Source organism: Culex pipiens, chromosome 1 (assembly GCF_016801865.2).
Source record: "Culex pipiens pallens isolate TS chromosome 1, TS_CPP_V2, whole genome shotgun sequence".
Taxonomy (NCBI): Eukaryota; Metazoa; Arthropoda; class Insecta; order Diptera; family Culicidae; genus Culex; species Culex pipiens.
The window spans coordinates 130,358,107-130,378,350 of NC_068937.1; the positions used below are offsets into that span (position 1 = coordinate 130,358,107).

General features: G+C 32.6%; 1 long non-coding RNA gene across 2 annotated transcripts in view; it reads left to right on the forward strand.

The window, feature by feature from the left end:
- Positions 1 to 20,244, forward strand: part of LOC120421784 (uncharacterized) — a 156,910-nt gene that overhangs the window by 40,336 nt on the left and 96,330 nt on the right. The gene's annotated exons all lie outside the window — the stretch shown is intronic.

Below are 20,244 nucleotides of genomic sequence, written 5' to 3' on the forward strand. Positions count from 1 at the left end.
TTTTCATCAAATACCGACATCAGCGGAAAATCAGGAAAAATTTAACAAACTTAAAACAGGAACAGAATAAAACAATTAGTTCACCGATTTTGAAATTTACTGCTCTAAAATCTACTGTACCTATGCAGACTGTAGATTTCACCCAGTTTGCGGTAGTATCTTAAAGATAATTTGTAAAATATGTTTAAAGTTTTTTTAAAACTGTCATCTTTGTTTTTATTGAAATGAAGATTATCACCAATTAATATTAATGAGCTAATTCTATAATTTTAAGCTTGAAAACATAACAAATTGAATGTTTAAAAAATTTCCGTGATTCCAAAAATCAATGTTTTCAGTATTTTCTCAATTTCAAAATCACAAATAACACTTCAAAAGGTTACTTAGCACGTTTTATAATCAAGATTCAAATGTTTATCAAGATTTTAAATTTCTGAAAAAAAAAACATTTCACAAATGATCAATTTTTTTATCATGATAGGGGAAATATACCCATTTTAATCACTCTAAGCCGTTCGACCAATTCTCATCACTTTTGCCGAGTTTCGCTATTAAATCTACATTTTCAGATGCATCAACAATGAAGAGTTGCTTGCTCACTTTTATTTGAGCTATTTATTACTTTGGAACAGTCAAAAACACTTTATGAAAGCTGTAATTCATGATCACAGTGCTGATAGGCTGATAATAGAAATAGGCTGAAAAGGGTACAGTTGCCCTAATCAGATCAATAGTTAAAAAAAATATAAATAAATATATAAAGATAACTGAGGGCAAATTGGGTAACACACATAAATAGTATTTATTCCTTTGATTCTTTGCAAGGCCATATGAGGCATAAAAATAAAGCGGATATCAAATTTTTTTCTTTACTTTTTATCAAAAAATAAATAAAAACAAGGCAGTAAAAAGCACAAAAAAAGTCTAAATATTTTTAAATCAAGCTAAAACAAGCTAAATATGATCATCAATGCATTTGAGAATGTTTTTAGTTGATTAGACTTCTATTTCCATTGAAATTTTCCAGTTTTATGAAAAAAAAAAAACGTTTTGCCCCCTAATTTTTCGAAAGAAGGGGGGGGGGGGGGGCGACATAAATTTTGAAAAATATGTGCAACGGCGTTATTGATTAAAAAAAATTAATAAGATAAAAAAAGTTACATTTTAGCATTAAAAGTCGGATAAATAGTTCTTTTAAATGACTGTGAAGGCAATTGCAAACATTTTACAAGGTTTATGTCGCCTAACGTAAAAAGTTAGAAGCAAAACTAAATTTGGTTCGAAAAACTTCAAAATTTTAATGGTGAATGGTGTAAAATGCATTACAAATGAAAAAAAAACCCTAAAAAAGTGTGGTTTATGCAACAAGTTGCAAAAGGTAGATTTTTTCAGCGCACTTCGTATTTCTAACGAGGTTTACCGAGTAGAATAAATACGACGAGTGCGGAAAAAGAATCATGTTTAGCAATTAGTTCCATGCAACATTTTTGAAATTCCGAAAAACATCCTTTGAATGAAGTTTACAGTCAAATGTTCATGTATTTTGTCAATTAACCGTTTAAAAAAAAAAACAAATTTTCCAACTTTTCAGCATCAGGCATTTAATTTTAATTTTTTCAGTTATTTTATTAAAATACAAAAAAATCGATTGCCAATGTAAAAACTTCCAAAGCTTTTTTTTCCATCCTTTTCCCAATAGAATCAAATGAGAGAACATGCTCTCCATCACCCTCACTCTAATCAAAGCATTAAATTCAATAGTCACCCAGAAACAACGCCCTAGCAAACCAGTCCAAATGGCACATCTGCCCCAGGTTGGACCCTCCTAGCCACAGCTGCCACTGTCCGGAAATCGGGCGAATCAAAAACCACACGAGCAAAAAAAAAAAAAAAACAGCGATCTCATTCACCACCACGGAGAAATTATTTCGATCACCCTTTTCCAGCTGCCTCCTCGCACAAACTTTTCCACAAGGAGGGGGGATGGAAAAACAGAGAAAGTTTCCCCCGCGCGCAGGTGAAAAACGTGCGCCGGTGTGTCATAAATTCACCGTGACCGTGATAGCAGGCATCAACTTTTGGCTGGGGGCACTGCGGAAACGGCAGCCAGGATCAAAAGTTTCCGCCCAAATTGATGACGGTGTGCACAGGGGGGGCGCTGTGCGGTTGCCGGAAGCTGGGGGAGGGATTTTTGGTCCTGGGTTTTAAATTAAATGTCCTTGCTGCTTTTGCCTCCACGCGAAATGTCTGGTTTTGTTTGTTTTAAAGAATCGTTGCCCACTGGAGTCGTGTTCTGGTTGGAATTTTTGTGATTGTTTTTTACAGTCGAAAATGTGTGACAATTTGTTGAAAATGTGAACCGCGTTGAAACTTAAAACACAAAAATATCTTCATGATTAAATTTTCCTCCAGTGTGCAAACAAAACCCAGTTTTGCAGGTTTTCCATTAATTAGTGTAATGTCAAAAAAGTTGTCCTCCCCCCACCACCGCAGATTTCCTTCCATGCTGAGGACCTCCAGGGTAAACGAAACTTTCCAGTGGAGTCTGGGAACCGTCACCGGCATTCGTCGGGGTGAACGTAAACTTGTGAAGAAAGTTTTTATTTTCGTTTTTCTTGGGCGTATTTTTTTCTACCGGATTCTGTTCTATGCTTTATCGGTGGATCTTCGCTTCCGTTTTTCTTTTTTGGGTCAGACTATGAATCTTAAAAAGAGAACCTTTTAAAGTGGCACATTTTTTTTTAAAGGCGAACAATTTGGCGAGATTTCTTTTTTAAAGTATGAGAGGATTGAGGTTTACTATAAAACGGAAATTCAAAAAAACATGCTTTAATATTACCATATAAGAAAAAATCAGGTGTTTCTTTTTTATCGGATCATAATAATAAGCACGATTGTTTTTCTTTAAATATTTATTTTCTATTTTATTGAGGATCAGATTTTTTTCACTTTGCCTGTAAATATCAGATGCTATTTTGATGACACTACAAACTGTATTTTCTTGTTTTTATTTATTTATCTCAGAGACTGATTCTCAGCAATGATTAGACTAATCGTGAATGTTTTTGTAGCAAATCAACAGTAAAATTTTCCATTCTCTTATTAACTCTACTTGGTATATGGGTAATTCTTCACCAACTCACACGAAATCGGAAAAAGTTGCCCCGATCCCTCTATGATTTTCATGAAACTTTGCTCTAAGGGGTTATTTTGGTCCCTGATCAAGAATCCGAGGTCCATTTTTCGATATCTCGTGACGGTGGGGTGGTACGACCCCTTTCATTTTTCTGGTTTTTTACTAAGACACGTTTTTCAGTGATTTGTAGCTCGCAACCGTGAAGAGATAGAAATTTGGTGTCAAGGGGACTTTTGTGTAAAATTAGACGTCCGATTTGATAGCGTACTCAAAATTCCAAAAAAAACGTATTTTTCATCACGAGTCACAACAATCGTCCAAGGGGTCATTCTTATGCAAAATTAGCTGAACTTTCCCAAAAAAATACTTTCAAAAGCACACGATCGAGTTTTAGGGGTTAAAAATTCGAAAAACTTGTCAAAAATGGTCAAAATCATAACTTTTTCAAAAAACTTTTTTGTAAAATTCTGATAACTCGTGAAGAATACATGCAAACCCCTTATGTCTATATATCAAAATTTTTGTTTTTGTCTGTTCTACAACTTTGTAGAACATTGTTACACTCTAAAATGTAACACTGCAAAGTTAGAAAAAGCACGTAATTTTAAAATGAAAAATTTTGTTCTCAATGAAAAAAAGACCCTTCTGGGTTTTTTTTTTTGATTCGAAAAGAACATTAAATTTCCCAAAAAATGACATGTCTCACGATTTTTGACAGTTGAGTAACGGGAAATTGCAGCGATTTTAAAACTATTTTTTTACTTTTTTTGATGAAAAATACGTTTTTTCTGAATTTTGAGTACGCCATCAAATCGGGCGTCTAATTTTACATAAAAGTCCCTTTGACACCAAATTTCTATCTCTTCACAGTTGCGAGCTACGAATAACTGAAAAACGTGTCTTAGTAAAAAACCAGAAAAATAAAAGGGGTCGTACCGCCCCACCCTTTAGAGCAAAGTTTTACGCAAATCGAAGAGGGGTCGGGGCAACTGCTGTGTGAGTTGACGGAGAATGACCCATATGGAAAAAGTCACTTTTTTTACATTTTTAGATGACACGAAAATAGAACGCTTTTTGGATAAAAATTAAGTCATTTCGAATTTCGAATTAATTTTGTATAAAAAAACAGTTTTTTTTTAGGAGATTTGCAAAAAAATCTTCAACTGATTATTTGCATGTTTCACCTCCTCTCTCTTTCGCGGGTGAAGTAAGTTTGCAAGTGGAAATTACGTTTTTTTGCGATTTTTCGATCCCTGAATTGGTCATAGAGCAAATAGTCAGCATTTATACTTTCTGTCAAATAATAAAATAATTTATATTTGTTACGTAAAGCATGCCAAAATATCTAAAGATATTCTAGTGATCCCTTTGGGAAACTGCATAATTTTCCATGGCATAAAATATTATTTTGCAATTCCGTCGTGAAACTACTTCCTAGGAAAAGTTATACTTTTCAACATTTTTTTGGTTTAGACGATTTAATGACAAAATACATGAAAATTTAACTTAAAATTTTACTCAATGAGTGTTTTTCGGAATTCATAAAAATGTTGCATGAAACTCGTTGCCAAACATGATTTTTTAAGCGTTTCTCCGTTTTTTCGAACATGAGCAAAAACATTTAAATAAATTCAAACATAATGTATTTAATGGTTTTTTCTTAGCTTTGCTCAGAAACAGTTTCATTTAAGAGAGTGGCTTCTACGATTTCGCAAAACGACACTTATTTTTATTTGTTTGTTTATTTGGACGAATTTTTGTCCATGCATTCCATATGTCTGAAATTGTATGATATTCTGTATCTTGAGAAGTGATTTTCTGATCGATTTGGTGCCTTCGGCAAAGTTCTAGGTTATGATTAGGACTTTTGAGAAAAAAGGTATTCGATAAAAAATCAAATGTTTTATCTAACTTTTTATCACTAAGTTAAATTTCCAAAATATGTATCTTCAATTTTCAATTTAAATTTTTAAACATATAATTTTTAGGGGACTACAAAATGCATATTATGGGCCTAGAGCGTGATGGTGCAAAATCTGGCTTAAGAGATATGAAATTTGGCAAAAAATCATGTTTTTGGAAACTATCGAAAACTTGGACAAACAAATGTTTTGAAGCAAAATCGAATTTGCAATCGAAAAGTAGTATACATTTTTAAAAATAAAATCTGTTCTTTTTTTAAAAGGTCCAATAAACCAAATTTTCAGTTTTTGCTTTTTTGGTGTTATTTAATACCCCTGACTCAAAAACGAAAAACGAAGTTGACTTTATTGCTGTCTTCCTTTTTATCTACAAGGACTTCGCCGCCCTGGGCTCCTAAGTGTATGAAAGTATGGCACGGAGCGACGGCGCCGAATACCCATATTTACACAAAGAATTTTAGAGCGCCCGCCGCGGGATTCGAACCGGCAACCTCTGGATTGTGAGTCCAGTGCGCGGTTCGATTGATCCACACGGGCGGGACCCCTGACTCAAGGCGGTTTCAAAAACACCCAAAAAGCAAAAACAGGAAATTTGGTTTATTGGACCTTTTTTTTTTAAAAAAAATCAGAAATGTACTGTTTTCACCATATAGCTACTTTAAGGAATACATTTTCAATTTTCTACATATGTCCTACAATTTCCTACATATGTATTTCTGTGATACTTTGAAAATCGGGCAATTAGTGTCTGTGATGCAGCCAAACAAAGAATTTGAATTGATGAAAATTATGTTTTCTAAGTGTCACCTTATTAGCATATAATTTTCTAGCGACGATATCTCGGAAATCCTAGGTTCGAGCAGAAACTTGCAATAGAGACCACAAAAGACCCGGGGTCGTTAATGTGGATGGTTTGATTTGATCTCGGAAATTATGTGATCTTTTCAATAAAATTAATTTCTAAATTTAAAATCAAGCTTTAGTTGTGAAGTTGTGAAGATGTCTACAAATAGATTATATTCAAAATTTCATAGTTAAGACCTTATAATAAAAATATAAAATTATTAAAAATGCTTTGCCCAAACCAGAAAAATAAATAAGTTAAGAAAATTGGAAAATCGTGGAGAACTATTTAATATTTAAAAAACAAAAGTCGTTTTTTTTTTGCAATTTTTAATAAATTTTATTTGTTTTAAAATTATTTTTTCTTGTTTCTTCAATGTTAACTAATAAATGTAAAATTCAAATATTAAGAAAATTGGAAAATCGTGTTTTTTTTTGTAAATTTTAATGAATTTCATTTGTTTTTATGATTATTTTTCTTGTTTCTTCAATGTTAACTAATAAAAGTAAAATTCAAAACTATCAAAACTATATGTGGGTTATTCCAGATCAACTGAGTACCCTTTTGGACTCGACCTTCACAGATTTAGACCAAACTTGGAGGGAACGTTCAACTATCGATATTTAACAGAAATCCCAAGTTTGGTGCTGATTGGACCATCCCTCTATTTTGGCACCGCCCTCTTTTTTGTCGATTTTCTAGAAAAACTTTTTTTTTATTTTAATCATAATTTTACTACTATTTGAGCAAAAGACTTTTACAGGATGCATTTTATAGAAAATTGCCCAAGGAAATTGATAAAAATACAATTTTAACCCTTAAGTGCCCACTTATATTATATTTAATCGTTTTAAGTATTAAATTCAGTTTTGACCAATTTTTTTATTTTTATTTGTTTTTTTTATCGCCATCGTGTTCCCCTGACAATTTTACAAAATAATCAATGTAAACCTCAAATCAAAATGAACTATTGGCGAGATACAGTGATTTTACTGAAAAAAGTTTGATTTTGCGCTGCACTTTGTCCTATGAATCAAATCCGAAATAAGTTTCTCACACATAAAAACCGTACTATGCGGGATTCACCCCTTTTTGTTAAAAAGTACACCATGTACTTCCGAGTGCTGCGCAAAATCAAACTTTTTTCAGTAAAATCGCTGTTTTTCGTCAATAGCTCATTTTAGTTTGAGGTCTACATTGATAATTATGTAAAATTGTCCGGGGAACACGATGGTAATAAAATAAAACAAATAAAAATATAAGGAATTGGTCAAAACAGAATTTCAATACTTAAAACGTTTAAAGATAATATTAGTGGGCATTTAAGGGTTCAAATTTGATTTTTTTCGAATTCCTTGGGCAATTTTCTATAAAACAACCCTTCCCGACAAACTTCGTTCTGCCTTTTTTCGTTTGTTGACGTTTTTAACTTTTTTGCTTATTCAGCCTCCTGTGATCAAAATTTGATTTTACGTAACTTTTCCCATACAATCTGCAGATTTTCCGGAATCGGTTCCAGAGTGGCCAAAGTTGTAACTTTTTGGTGTAAGAACCTTCCTTGGGCTTATACGAACCCAACGCAACAAAAAGCACCTCGATCCGACGCTCCGTATTGAACTGATTCGCGTTCGAACAAAACCGTCGAAATTTTTCATATATATAGAAGATGCAACTTGTAGAAAGTATTTTGCTCAAATAGTTGCAAAGTTATGATTAAAAGAAAAAAAAGTTGTTTAGTTACCTCCAAGTTAGTTCCAAATCGGTGAAGGTCGAGTCCAGAGTGTACTCAGTTGACCTGGAATGACCCATGTTTATTTTTTTTTTTTCAAGTATTCCGGTATTTTTCCAAACTTTCAAACATAAGCAAGTTTTTAATTTTATGATGCATTGTTTTACTTCAGACACATTTGGTGAATTTTCTTTAAATTCAACATTATAGCACGACATATGAGGCATTTTCAACTATTGAAAGAGCGTCCAATTTCTCGGCGTTACAAAAATCACGGGAAACGCGAGATTTTCGTCCAATTTCCCGGAAAATCCAGGGAATTTCCGGGAAATTTTAAATTTATTGAAAATTGTTCTGATCTTGGTTCCAATTAATATTTTGCATTAATTATGGTTTAAATAATTGTAAAGATCCATTAATAGCTTGACTTCAAGTTAAAAAATCATTCATTTTCAAGAAAATATATCATTTCACCTAATATAATTTTTAAAGCACAAACATCTCAAGCGCAAGCTATCTCTTTAATTCGACCGAATTTAATCGGATCCACCGTCAAGAGCTAAACTTTTTACAATTAATCCAGAGCACAAATAAAACACAGCGGGTAAAGTTTAATTACCCCAGAGGACTCGCTAAAAAACGCCGAAAATTCCCACAGTCTAGTCCAACAGCCCCAAGGGTGAGCCTCACCGCGGCGACCTAATGAAGTTCCGTGGTTTTTTCTGAGGGGCCCTCATCGCTTCTTCTTGTGCGCATTGAACGAGGAAGAAAAATCGACCTTTCATTAGTCAAATGACTGGTGGAAAATTTCCCCTCAGACAACGTGAAAATCGTTGCGGATCCTCGTGCTGGCAGGTTGGGATTAGCAGAGAGAACTTTAAGCCGGAGACCGCAGAAGAAAATGTGCGTCTGAAGGAAGCAGCGCAGCGGTAGACGATTGATGAATGAGCGGGAACGTGATGAATGAAGTCGAAATGGCATCACGTTTATTTGATCGCGTTGCGAGAAGCATCGATTGGAGTTTGTATTTTGATCAAATTTTATTGGATTTAAGATCTGATCAGATTGGCAAAAGCACTTTAGTTGTTTCAAAAGAACTTCAAACAAAATAAATACAATCCCCGAAAATGTCATTGATCTATTCAATACCACAAAAAAATTTAAGCTTGATTTCCCACAGCGGCTAATTAGCAACCACCCACCACCATTGTCTATCAGTTCGAAAGACAGCCAACAAAACAAAAAACAAAAAACGAAAACCCAAAGTTGTTCCACCGGAAAATTAAAGCTCGACAGCAAGCTTTCATCCCGCTGTTGCCAGGGTTTCCCATTCATCGAACGAGAAAAAAAAAAATGAACGAAAAAAATCTCGGTGAAATCCGAAGCCACGAGACGAAATACCTGGCACACATTGTTTTCAGCTCGTCGCAGCCGTGGGAGGGAAGGGGAGAACGGTGTTGAGAGTGGGGCATAATACCCCTCCAATACGACAATGCAATGCACAGAAGGAAAAAGCAAACAATGCGATCATTTTTCCGTTCCCTTTTTTTTTTGTTTCGTTGAAGAGAGAGAGAGAGAACTGTTGTCGTGTTCCGACCACACAAAAAGCTCCCTTTTTTTGGACGGGGAAATGCGAATGGGAAAAACAAATCCCGGGCCCAGGAATGAAAGAAATAATTGGAAACAAAAGAAGTGAAACATTTCCCCCCCTTGGTGGGTTCGCAGCGTGGAGGAGGAAGGAAGATTCAGGTGCCATTACCACCCACACACCACGCTGTACAGTTGTGACCTTATTTTTACGAGTGTCCTGGTATAAATAGTCACAAATGTGGGCTGTGAGCGGTTCAGTGAGCTAAGAAATTGAATTTTTGAATGATTGAGCTTTTTCTATTGTGAATGAGAGATTGCGAAAATTAATTTAAGTTGTGTAACCATATCAAATTTGAAAGACATTGTTAGTAATAAAATTATTTTGTAAAATCAAACCAAAATCAATTTCTGTAGCACCATCCCAGAATGCTTCAAAAATCGTGAAAAGTATGAACACATCAATTCAATAATGGTCATGAACACAGAATTCCCAGATATTTCACAATTGTTACTCTCAAAACAGATATAGGTGATAAAAGCCTTTTTTAATCACTTGTCTTTTTTGTTTTCGAGTTTAACATGATTATTATGCTAAAAAACTTTGGTTTCAACAGTTCCAATCAAATACATAACCAAAGAGAGAGTTAGAGAAAGACTTGAAAATTGATATGATGACAAGTATTCAATGGCGTCATTAAAAAATCCCAAATGAAGCAAAAATGATACGAAGTTAAAATTTTCTTTGTAATTGATTTCAATGAGCCAGTAGATTTTATCCTGATTTTGCTTCGTTTTTTTTACAGTTGGAGGGCTTGAAAATAGTTTTGAAAATTAAGTTAAATATATTTAAAAACCGTTTAATTTTATTAACAACCCCTCTCCCCCTAGTGGATAATTTTCCATACTCGTTTTTGTATGGAGCGTGGACAATCGCCAACCCCCTCTCCCTCCACCCTCCTCAAGTGCCCACGTGGTTTATGGATGGCCCCTTTACATAACTTTCGATATCAAGCGATAACTCAGCAAATATTCATTGACAAATGAATATTTTTCATTTTTGTTTGTTAATTTGAAACAATATTAAATTTTCAAGCATTTGAAGCAAATCAGTTCAAGCATTTGTTATGGTCCAAAATAAATCTGCAGGGCATTTTTTGTTTTTTTTTTTTTCAAATATATTTTACAACATATTTGTTTTGTAATTAACCTTTTTTTTAATTGACAAAAATTCCAAGTGAATCATAAACAACTTATACTGCAGCCCAAAATATGACATTTTTGTAATTTGAAAAAAATGTTAAGATGTTTTTTCACAAAAGGTTGTTTATAACAGGTTGTTTATAACATTAATATTGAATATATATTGACCTTGTTGAACTGTTAGTTTTTAGTTCGAAATTTCAAAAAATATGTATTTCTAAAAGGTTAGAAAATTTCAGATATGTTAATTTATTACATTAAAAATAGAACAATTAGTTTCTGAGCTAATTATAATAGAAAATAAAAGGCTGTTCAAATGAGACTTAAAAAACTTAAATTTTCCTGGTGGATGGTGCACTTCATCAAAAAAATCAGAAATGTACTTTTCGATTGCAAATTTGATTTTCCATTGAAAACTGAAGTCAACTGATCCTTTAGGGAAAAATTTCTAGTATAAAAAAAAACAAAACTTCATTACTAGGGCTTGTGATTTTTCACGGCAAAAAAATTGAAAATACGTGGCATGCCAATTACAAAACATTGAAATTTCACGGCATTTTCACGGTGGTCTAAAAACTGCTCAAAATAAACGTAAAAATGTATTTTTTTTTTTGTGAAAGGGATACACTTAACTTTAACATTTGTTTATAGGGCCTAACAAAAAAAGTCAAGAATTTAGGATTCAGCTGTTTTAATTTTATTGAGATTTTATAAAATTAATTTACTCAAATACCCCCAAAACGAAGTACGTCCTGAACCTCTTATTCATCATTACTAGAATCTAGAAAGGTGCAAGAAAGGGTTTTTTTATTTCCTTAATTTAAACAATAGAAAAATTTCAGTATTTTAATAATGTTCATGAAAAACTTCATTAAAAGCAGTTTTTACATTTATTGATTATTCATCAAAAAATATAATACATGGTAAAATGGTTAAAAAATATATGTATTATCTTACTAATCAATTTGATAAAATCACATAATTTATATTCAAAATATTAAAATGCAATTTGTTCATCGTTGTTTAATATCGTTGATTAATTAAAATAAATTTTACAAAACAAAGCTATTTTTTGCGTTTTCTTTCAGAGAAGTGCTGATTAATGTTCTTTTAAAATCTGTTTGGAATTTTGTAAGGTAAAGAAACTATTTGCATTTTTTTTTAATGTTCTAATGAAGAATATTCGAAAAAATAGTTGTAAATCTGATATGCAAAACATTATTATTTGTTAACTGCTTTTAAAATGCTTGTTAGAAATCTTGTAAAACGCTTGAATTAAAACAATTAAGCTTAAATGCACTGAGTAGCAATTTATCAATTGAATATGTGAAATTTCGCGGCATTTCACGGTATTTACCATATATCACGGCCAGGGTCTAATTTCACGGATAACGCGGCTTCCGTGAAATCGCGAAATATCACTAGCCCTATTCATTACCTACCAAGTTGCGGTTTTTTTCCCAAAACAAATCGAAAAAAAATAATCAAAAAAACTTGTGTTTTGCGAAAGTGATTTTTTGTGGAAGAAAAGGTAATTAAAAATTAGCAGTTTTTTTACGTGTTTTACCATTTTTTTACTGAACAGTCCGCATTCGGGTTAGTGAATTTTCACAATTTCGCGGACAGCGTGAAATTCGTGAAATTCCACGTTTTTCGTGAAATTCAAAGATTTTAGGAAATCAATGCAGCATTTCACAACGAAAACAGCATGGAAAAAACAAAAGTGCTCGGATCGGGCTCAAAATTTGTCTGGGTGTTCCCTGGCCGGAATAATTAGACCCGTATTTTTTTGTTTGGCAAATAGGGTGATCTACGCCGTCTTAGGGTTGTCCGAAAAATGGCCATTTTCGTCGATTTTCTCAAAAAAACTATATAATTTTTTGAAAATAAAATCTGGGTTTTTCGACAAGCCAAAACAAAAATGCAAAAACGGAAAAATGATGAAATCGGCAAAAAAACGACTTTTTTTTTAGCGATGACCTATACATGTTTGGGTTACAAAATTTTCGTAATTAGAATACGCAACTTTGAATCTTCTTACTAATTGTCATTGAAAGGTCAATTTATCACCTTTCATTTGCATATAAGACAGCTAAAATCGGTTGAAATGGCGGGGAGCTATGTTTTTTTTTTCAAATAAGTAGTTTTTGCGAAAATCGACGAATTTTTTTTTTGTGAGCAAAATTAAAAATATACTCCGGGACTTTTAAAAGGATTTATTGATATTTCACAGCAGCATGTTACTGTAAAAATGTACTGGATACTTGGATAATTTTTGCCCAAAATAAAAAAAGTGCTTCAAATTAAATTTTTAGTTATCTTTTCATCTTCAGGGACAAAAACAGTATTTTTTTTTTCAAAATACAGTCCAGGGCGTAATATTGAATGTTTGGCCCTTTTGAAATGTTAGTCTTGATTTGAAAATTTTGAAAATATTGTTTTCGAAAAGATCGGAAAATTTCACAAATGTTTCATATTTTAACATTGAAAATCGGACCATTAGTTGCTGAGATATCGACATTGAAAAATGGTGGGCTGTATGGGTGAGAGTTAGAAAACATCAATTTTCCTGTTTTTAAACCTTTGCATTGCAATATCTCAGCAACTAAAGGTCTTATCAACAAAGTCCTAAGAAGCAAAATATAGAGAATTTTCTCAGCCTTTCAAAAATATTTTTTTCAAAAGTGGGCAAACATGTGCACTAATTTTAAAAAATGAAAAACTGCGACTATTTTCAAAAAAGTTACTTAAATATGGATTTAACTTGAAAACGGCGCACTTTATCAAAATTTCACTAAAGTACTTTTTGATTGCAAATTTGATTTTACATCGAAAAATGAAGTTGAAAAATTTTTGCGAACAAAATTTCGATTTTTTGAAAAAAAAGTATTGATTAAAAAATTCATAACTCGGTCAATGATTTTTTGCACAACCTGGAAATTTCTGAAAAGTTGGCATTTTATGTCCTCTAAAACATACAAAAAAAAATAAAAAAAAATTAAAAATAGTGTTTTTTTGCAAATCAAGTTTTAGTGATAAAAAATTAAATAAAAAAATCACCAAATTTTTTTTACCGTGCATCATTTTTTTCCAGTGTGGTCCGTATCCATACCTACAACTTTGCCGAAGACACCAAATCGATCAAAAAATTCCTTCAAAAGATACAGATTTTTGAATTTTCGTACATCATTTTTGTATGGACAGCTGCCAAACTTGTATGGAAAATTATATGGACAAACTAATGATGCAAAATGGCTTCTTTGGGCATACCAAAGGCACCAAAAAAGTTTCAGTCGGATTAAAAAAATGCAAAAATTAAAATTGAAGAAAAAAGACCGATTTCGTAGAGAATTGCTCAAGTATGCAATTAAAAGTAAGAAAATAAAAAAAAATGTTTTTTGTTCCTGATTCGATTATCCGAAGTCCCATACTAACCTTCGGATAATCGAAACTTCGGGAAATCGAGGCTTCGGATAATCGAGCCTGGACTGTACTGTGAAATGATTACTTACTTTTAATTTTAGAAATTTCCATGTACAGATTGGCAAAGAGTTTTTTTACCACTTTTTTTTTCGTGATAACTCATTTAAAAAAAACGAAAGAAAATGTTTAATGTGCTAGGAAAATTTCGTGTTATGACAATTAGACTAAAATTGTATTATAAATGTAGAATTCCAAAAGAATATTAAAGATCAAACTTGGTTGAATCAAGCTTTATGTTTTGGAGTTTTAAAATAATAGTTAAATTTACAAAAATTATCCCTTTTTCTGATATATTACACGACACAAGACATACACGAAATTTGATGAATTAATTTGATGGTACCGTGAAATCTGGCAACTTTTAACTTGAAAAATCACTTAGTTTAGATGTTAAATATATAATTAAGAATACAAATATCTTTCCGGTTTTTACAATAGATTTAATAGGTTATTTAAGCATTTTTTACGCTCCGTGAAATTTTGTACTTTTGGATAGTGTTCCCTGTGAAAATTGCATTTTTTTTAGCGTGAAAAATAACTAAGCCTAGTTCTCATCAATACCTACAGATTTGCCGAAGACACCAAAGCGATCAGAAAATTGCTTCATGAGATACAGATTTTAAAATATTTACGTACCATTTTTGTATGGACAGCTGCTAAATTGTAAGAAGCCTTGTATGGTTAAACAAATGCCACAAAATGGCTTCTTTGGTCATAGGGAAGGTCACCAAAAAATTTAATCTAATAAAAAAAAATGAATTAAATTCATCACCAAAAAGACTTTTTGATTGTCTGATACATTGGCTTTTAGAACTAGCAAAATTTATATTAATCGAGCTTTGTCACTTACGCCCCTCTCGCCTCAACCAAATTGATCGACATGACGTCAACCACACTCAACACTCGAGTAAATTGAACAATTGAAAACATTGAAAAAACAAATTTGTCCCCCCAAGTTCGTCCCACGTGTCACTTTCACACGCTCCCTTAAAACTGTGCCACGTTTCAGGCTTTCCCCTCTGTTTTTTTTTGTTTTTTGCTGCAGCCCTTCTTGCAAATGTACCCATTTTTCTCGTTATATTTTTTGTGTGTGCTCCACTTCTAGCCAGACGACACTGACTGCCGCTGGGAGAGAGCTTTCGGTGCGGTTCTGCTATGCAAATAGAGACCGCTTGGGTGCTTTTTCTGTTCATCTTTTTTTTCTCTCTCTCTTTTTGCTGAGCTTGTTTTAGGCCAATTCCAGCGAGAATTCATATTTTCCGCCTGGATTACCACCCGCTCCGGAGGGGAGGGGTGGGGTTGGAGAGTTTGGTCTGGTTGGGAGCACTAAAATAAAGTCGCGCTGTCGGAGAGGTAATTTGCTAGCTCGTTTCTCCGTGTTTCAACCTACTGTCGTGGAGGGTGCGCTACCTGGTGTGGGAATAATTTTAAACTTTATTTTTAGGGTTTCTTGAGAAAAAAGGCTGCGCTGTGATTGGAGAAATTGCAAGTTCAGAGAAATCTTTTAATATCTGACTTGAAAAAAATATCACTTGTTTTTTGAGCTCCAACTAAACTCGTTTAATCTGAGCATATTTCTTGATTTTTTTTATTAAAACAAAGAAAACCTAAAATCAATATATTTCTATTTAGTACAGTTTAATTGACCTAACTTTTTTGTTTCCTCAAAATTTCGTTAGGTTTTTTTACCGTTCGATAAGCAAAACGTGTAACAAACACACCAGTTTTTGGTGTATTTGGATCAAATTTACCTTTCCTGAATTGAATTTGGCATCTATTTAATTTTATTTCGTTCTTTAATTTTCCTGCATTTTCTGAAATCTTTTTAAATTTCTTTGAAGTTATGTGAAACTTTTCAAATCGCTCTGAATCTCTTCTAAACATTTCAATTCTTTTGAAATTCTTAAAGAACCTTTTTATATAATGTTGATCACTTGGAATATCATTGTAAGTCCTGTTAAAATCATTACTTAAGAGAGTAAACATTAAAATATATCGTTAAGAAGGTATTATGCTACGGCAAAGCAAACACGCACATTTTGACAGTTTAACAGTTTTTGTGCGCTGTTTGTCGCCAACATTTGTTTGCAGAATCCTCAGCTTGCATACATTTTGTCTTGTTTGCCGCAAACAAGTTTGCGAGTTTGGCAAACTGTCAAACGCGAAAAAGTGCGAGTTGGTTGGTTTGTTTGTCATAGTCTAATACCACCTTAAGCTTTTTTAATCTTTTCAATGTTGAATTTTTTTAGGACACTTTGAATCTCTTTTGATCGGTATGATTTTTTTTTGAATCTCAATTATAATCTTTTTTAAACTCTTTGATTTTTTTATGTTTAATCTTCGAATATCTTTGAATCAATTTGACTGTCTTTTGAAACTTTTTTACTCTTTTTAAATTATGTTGAAAATCTTCGAATCTGTTTAAATTTGTTTGAAACTCTTGAGCAATTCTCTACGAAATCGGTCTTTTTTTCTTAATTTTATTTTTTTGTATTTTTTAATCTGGCTGAAACTTTTTTGGTGCCTACGGTATTCCCAAAGAAGCCATTTTACATCATTAGTTCGTTCATATAATTTTCCATACAAATTTGGCAGCTGTCCATACAAAAATGATATTTGAAAATTCTAAAATCTGTATCTTTTGAAGGAATTTTTTGATCGATTTGGTTTCTTGGGCAATGTTTTAGGTATGGATATGGACTACACTGAAAAAAAAAGATACACGGTAAAAAAAATGGTGATTTTTATTTCACTTTTTGTCACTAAAACTTGATTTGTAAAAAAACACTATTTTTAATTAGTTTTAAATTTTCTGATATGTTTTAGAGGACATCAAATGCCAACTTTTCAGAAATTTGCAGAATGGCTAAAAAATCTTAGAGTGAGTCATGATGTTTTGAAACAATACCGATTTTTTCAAAAAATTAAAATACTGTATGCAACAATTTATCAACTTTATTTTTAAATGTAAAATCGAATTTGCAATCAAAAAGTACTTCAGTGAAATCTAGATAAAGTGCACCGTTTTGAAGTTAAAGCCATTTTTAGGTAACTTTTTTTGAAAATAGTCGCAGTTATTTATTTTTATAAATTAGTGCCCATGTTTGCTCACTCTTGAAAACATTCAATATTACGCCCTTTTGAAATGTTAGTCTTGATTCAAAAACTTGAAAAGATCAGAAAATTTTACGTATATTCCATATTTTAACATTAAATATCGAACCATTAGTTGCTAAGATATCGACATTAAAAAATTGCGTTTTTTTTGGGTGAGACTTAGAAAACATCAATTTTTCTGTTTTTAAATCTTTGCATGGAAATATCTCAGAAACTAAGGGTCTTATCAACAAAGTTCAAAAAGCAAAATATAGAGAAATTTCTCAGCTTGGTAAGTTTTTTCAAGAGGGGGTAAACATGGGCACTAATTTTAAAAAAATAAATAACTGCGTCTATTTTTGAAAAAGTTACCTTAAAATTGCTATAACTTGAAAACGGTGCACTTTATCAAAATTTCACTAAAGTTTTTTGATTGTAAATTAAATTTTACATCGAAAAATGAAGTTGAAAATTTTTTGCGACCAGCACTTCGATTTTTTGAAAAAATCGGTATTGATTCAAAAAATCATAACTCGGTCCAAGTTTTTTTGCCTATTCTGGAAAATTCTGAATAGTTGGTCTTTCATGTCCCCTAAAACATATCAGAAAAAATAGTGTTTTTTTGCAAATCAAATTTCAGTGACTTAAGTGAAATGAAAAATCACCAAACAAATTTTTATCGTGTATCATTTTTTTCAGTGTAGTCCTTATTCATACCTACAACTTTGCCGAAGACACCAAGTCGGTCAAAAAATTTCTTCAAAAAATACAGATTTTTGAATTTTCATGCATCATTTTTGTATGGACAGCTGCCAAATTTGTATGGAAAATTATATGGACAAACTAATGATGCAAAATGGCTTCTTTGGGCAAACCGAAGGTAGCATAAAAGTTTCAGCTGGATTTGAAAATACAAAAAAAAAGCAAAAGACCGAAATCTCAGAGAATTGCTCTCTTTAAATTTCTCTCTTAGAATCTTTTTGAATCTTTCTGGAAATCTCCATAAATTACTTTGAACCTGGTAAAATAAATGACAGAAATCTAATTATTTTTGACATTACTGTGAATCTTTTTATTTTTTGTGATCAGTCTTGTTTTATCTCTTTGAAAATCTATTTAACTTTCAGAAGCATTTTTCAATATTTTGAAGTAGATTTATTTTGTTCGATTATTATAGTTTTAATTTTTAGTTTTTTCATAATTTTTTATCTGAATCTATTTTTTTAATTATTTATCAAGAACTTAAAATGTAGTTATTTGACTTCTCCTACTAGGTAGATATTCTTTAATTTTTTTTTGCAAACCTTTTACAAGAGTCCTCCTCAGCACAACCAGCAGAAACCTAGTCACAGTTTCGTTTCGCACGTTTTGTTCCACGTACTGTTGCGGAATGGATTCAATTTGCTCCCAACCGTGGCCGTCCACGTGGAGGGTAAAAAATATGCATAAAACAGAAAATTATAATAACGCCATGTCCTGAACACGCGACCGTCACTCTGGAACGACGAAGGGGTTTTTTTGTTGTTGTTGCTAGCAATTGTTTTAGGGGCGGGGAAAAGCTTTTTTGGCTGAAATGGCGCACTTTTTCTTCTTGTTTGGAAAGAAATCACTTTTCCGGTTACGTTTCGTGCTATCGTGGGATCTTGTTTTATTTTGTAGGTATTAAGGGGAGGACCGTTTGCAATTAATTAAGTAATTTATTCAAAGGCGTGGAAATGATTTGTTTCGTTACACCTTCTTTCAACATGATTGAGGTAGATTGTTCCACTCTTGTGTCACAAAGTTGTCTTTGACTGTAAATTTTGGAGATTTTTTAAAACGATTTTTTCCTTATCATTTTTCTTGTACAGACATTTGCTTATCGTTCGAAGCTTATCTCTTAATCCATTTCTGCTCACAAAACAGCAATTTAAATTCAAACCTGTCCCAGCTCACCAAATCAATAATCCTTTTGCCAACTTTCGCTTATCCCTTCGTGGCCACAAAAACTCAAAAATCGATTAAATTAGATATTGCCGATATGGCCAATATGCAAATGCTTCAAACACAAACCCGGTTGTGCCTTCGGGGCGTGGTAGGTGGAGTCGCTGAACCTTTTCGGGCTGTCATCTGCTGCTGTTTTTGCTTCTTCGACCTTCTGTGCACTGGCTGTCTTGTAAACTCTTCGGGTGTCCCCCCTCAGGAGAGTTTCGGTGAGTGTCGAAAGAAGTTCAGCCTCCCGTGTCCAGGAGTTAAAGTGATCAGCATTTTACGTTGGTTTTTCTTTTCTGCTTGATTTTTTTTCGGCCAGCCACTCGAGGGGGTTTTGGTGTTTTAGGACTTGAACTTTTTTTTCTCACTTTTTTTCGCTGGTGGTTTTTTTGCAACTTGGTTTTGGAGGGGCTTATCCCAATGGGACATGATTGGCGCAGAAAAGGATCGTGGTGTCATCAGGTAGATATGCTCAAAAATCACAAAAAATACATTTTGAAATGTTAATCATTAACATATTTTCAAAAGTTTATGTCTCCCTCCCCTCTTCAACATCGATCCAAAAAATCAGGAAGCAACCAAAATAAAAAAAATGGAAATAACAAGCCATAGATTCAACAGACGTATGGAAATAGTAGTTTATGCAACAAGTTTTAAAAAGAGGATTTTTTCAGCACGAGTCGTACATTTATCCAACGAGGTTCACCGAGTTGGATAAATACGACGAGTGCTGAAAAAATCAAGTTTTGCAACGAGTTCCATACAACATTTTTTGCAATTCCGGAAAACACTCATTGAGTGAAATTTTAAGTCAAATTTTCACGTATTTTGTCAATAAATCGTTTAAATCAAAAAATTTAGAAAAGTGTTACTTTTCAAAACAAGTTGAGCGTTCTTTAGAAGGACAGGAAAAGTTGTCAGTTTCACAGCGGAATTGCAAAAAAAATTTTTTGCAATTCCATCGTGAAACTACTTACTTTTCCTATCATTCTTGAACGACGAAATAGCCTACTTTTCTGTACCAAAAATAACAGAATCGAATAGCGACACTTTTCAAAATAAATGCTGAAAAGTTCTACTTTTCAGCACCCATATTCATGTTACACTAGTTCAGTTGTTTTGTAATCATTAGCTTTCAAAATATGTAATATTGGACGAAAACAAAAATATTAGCGTAAAAAAACTTCTTCCGATAATAAACATCGAAAAATTTCAAAAATTCAAAAGGGGGACAAAATCTTTAAATAAAATTTGTACCAGCCTTATTCACGCA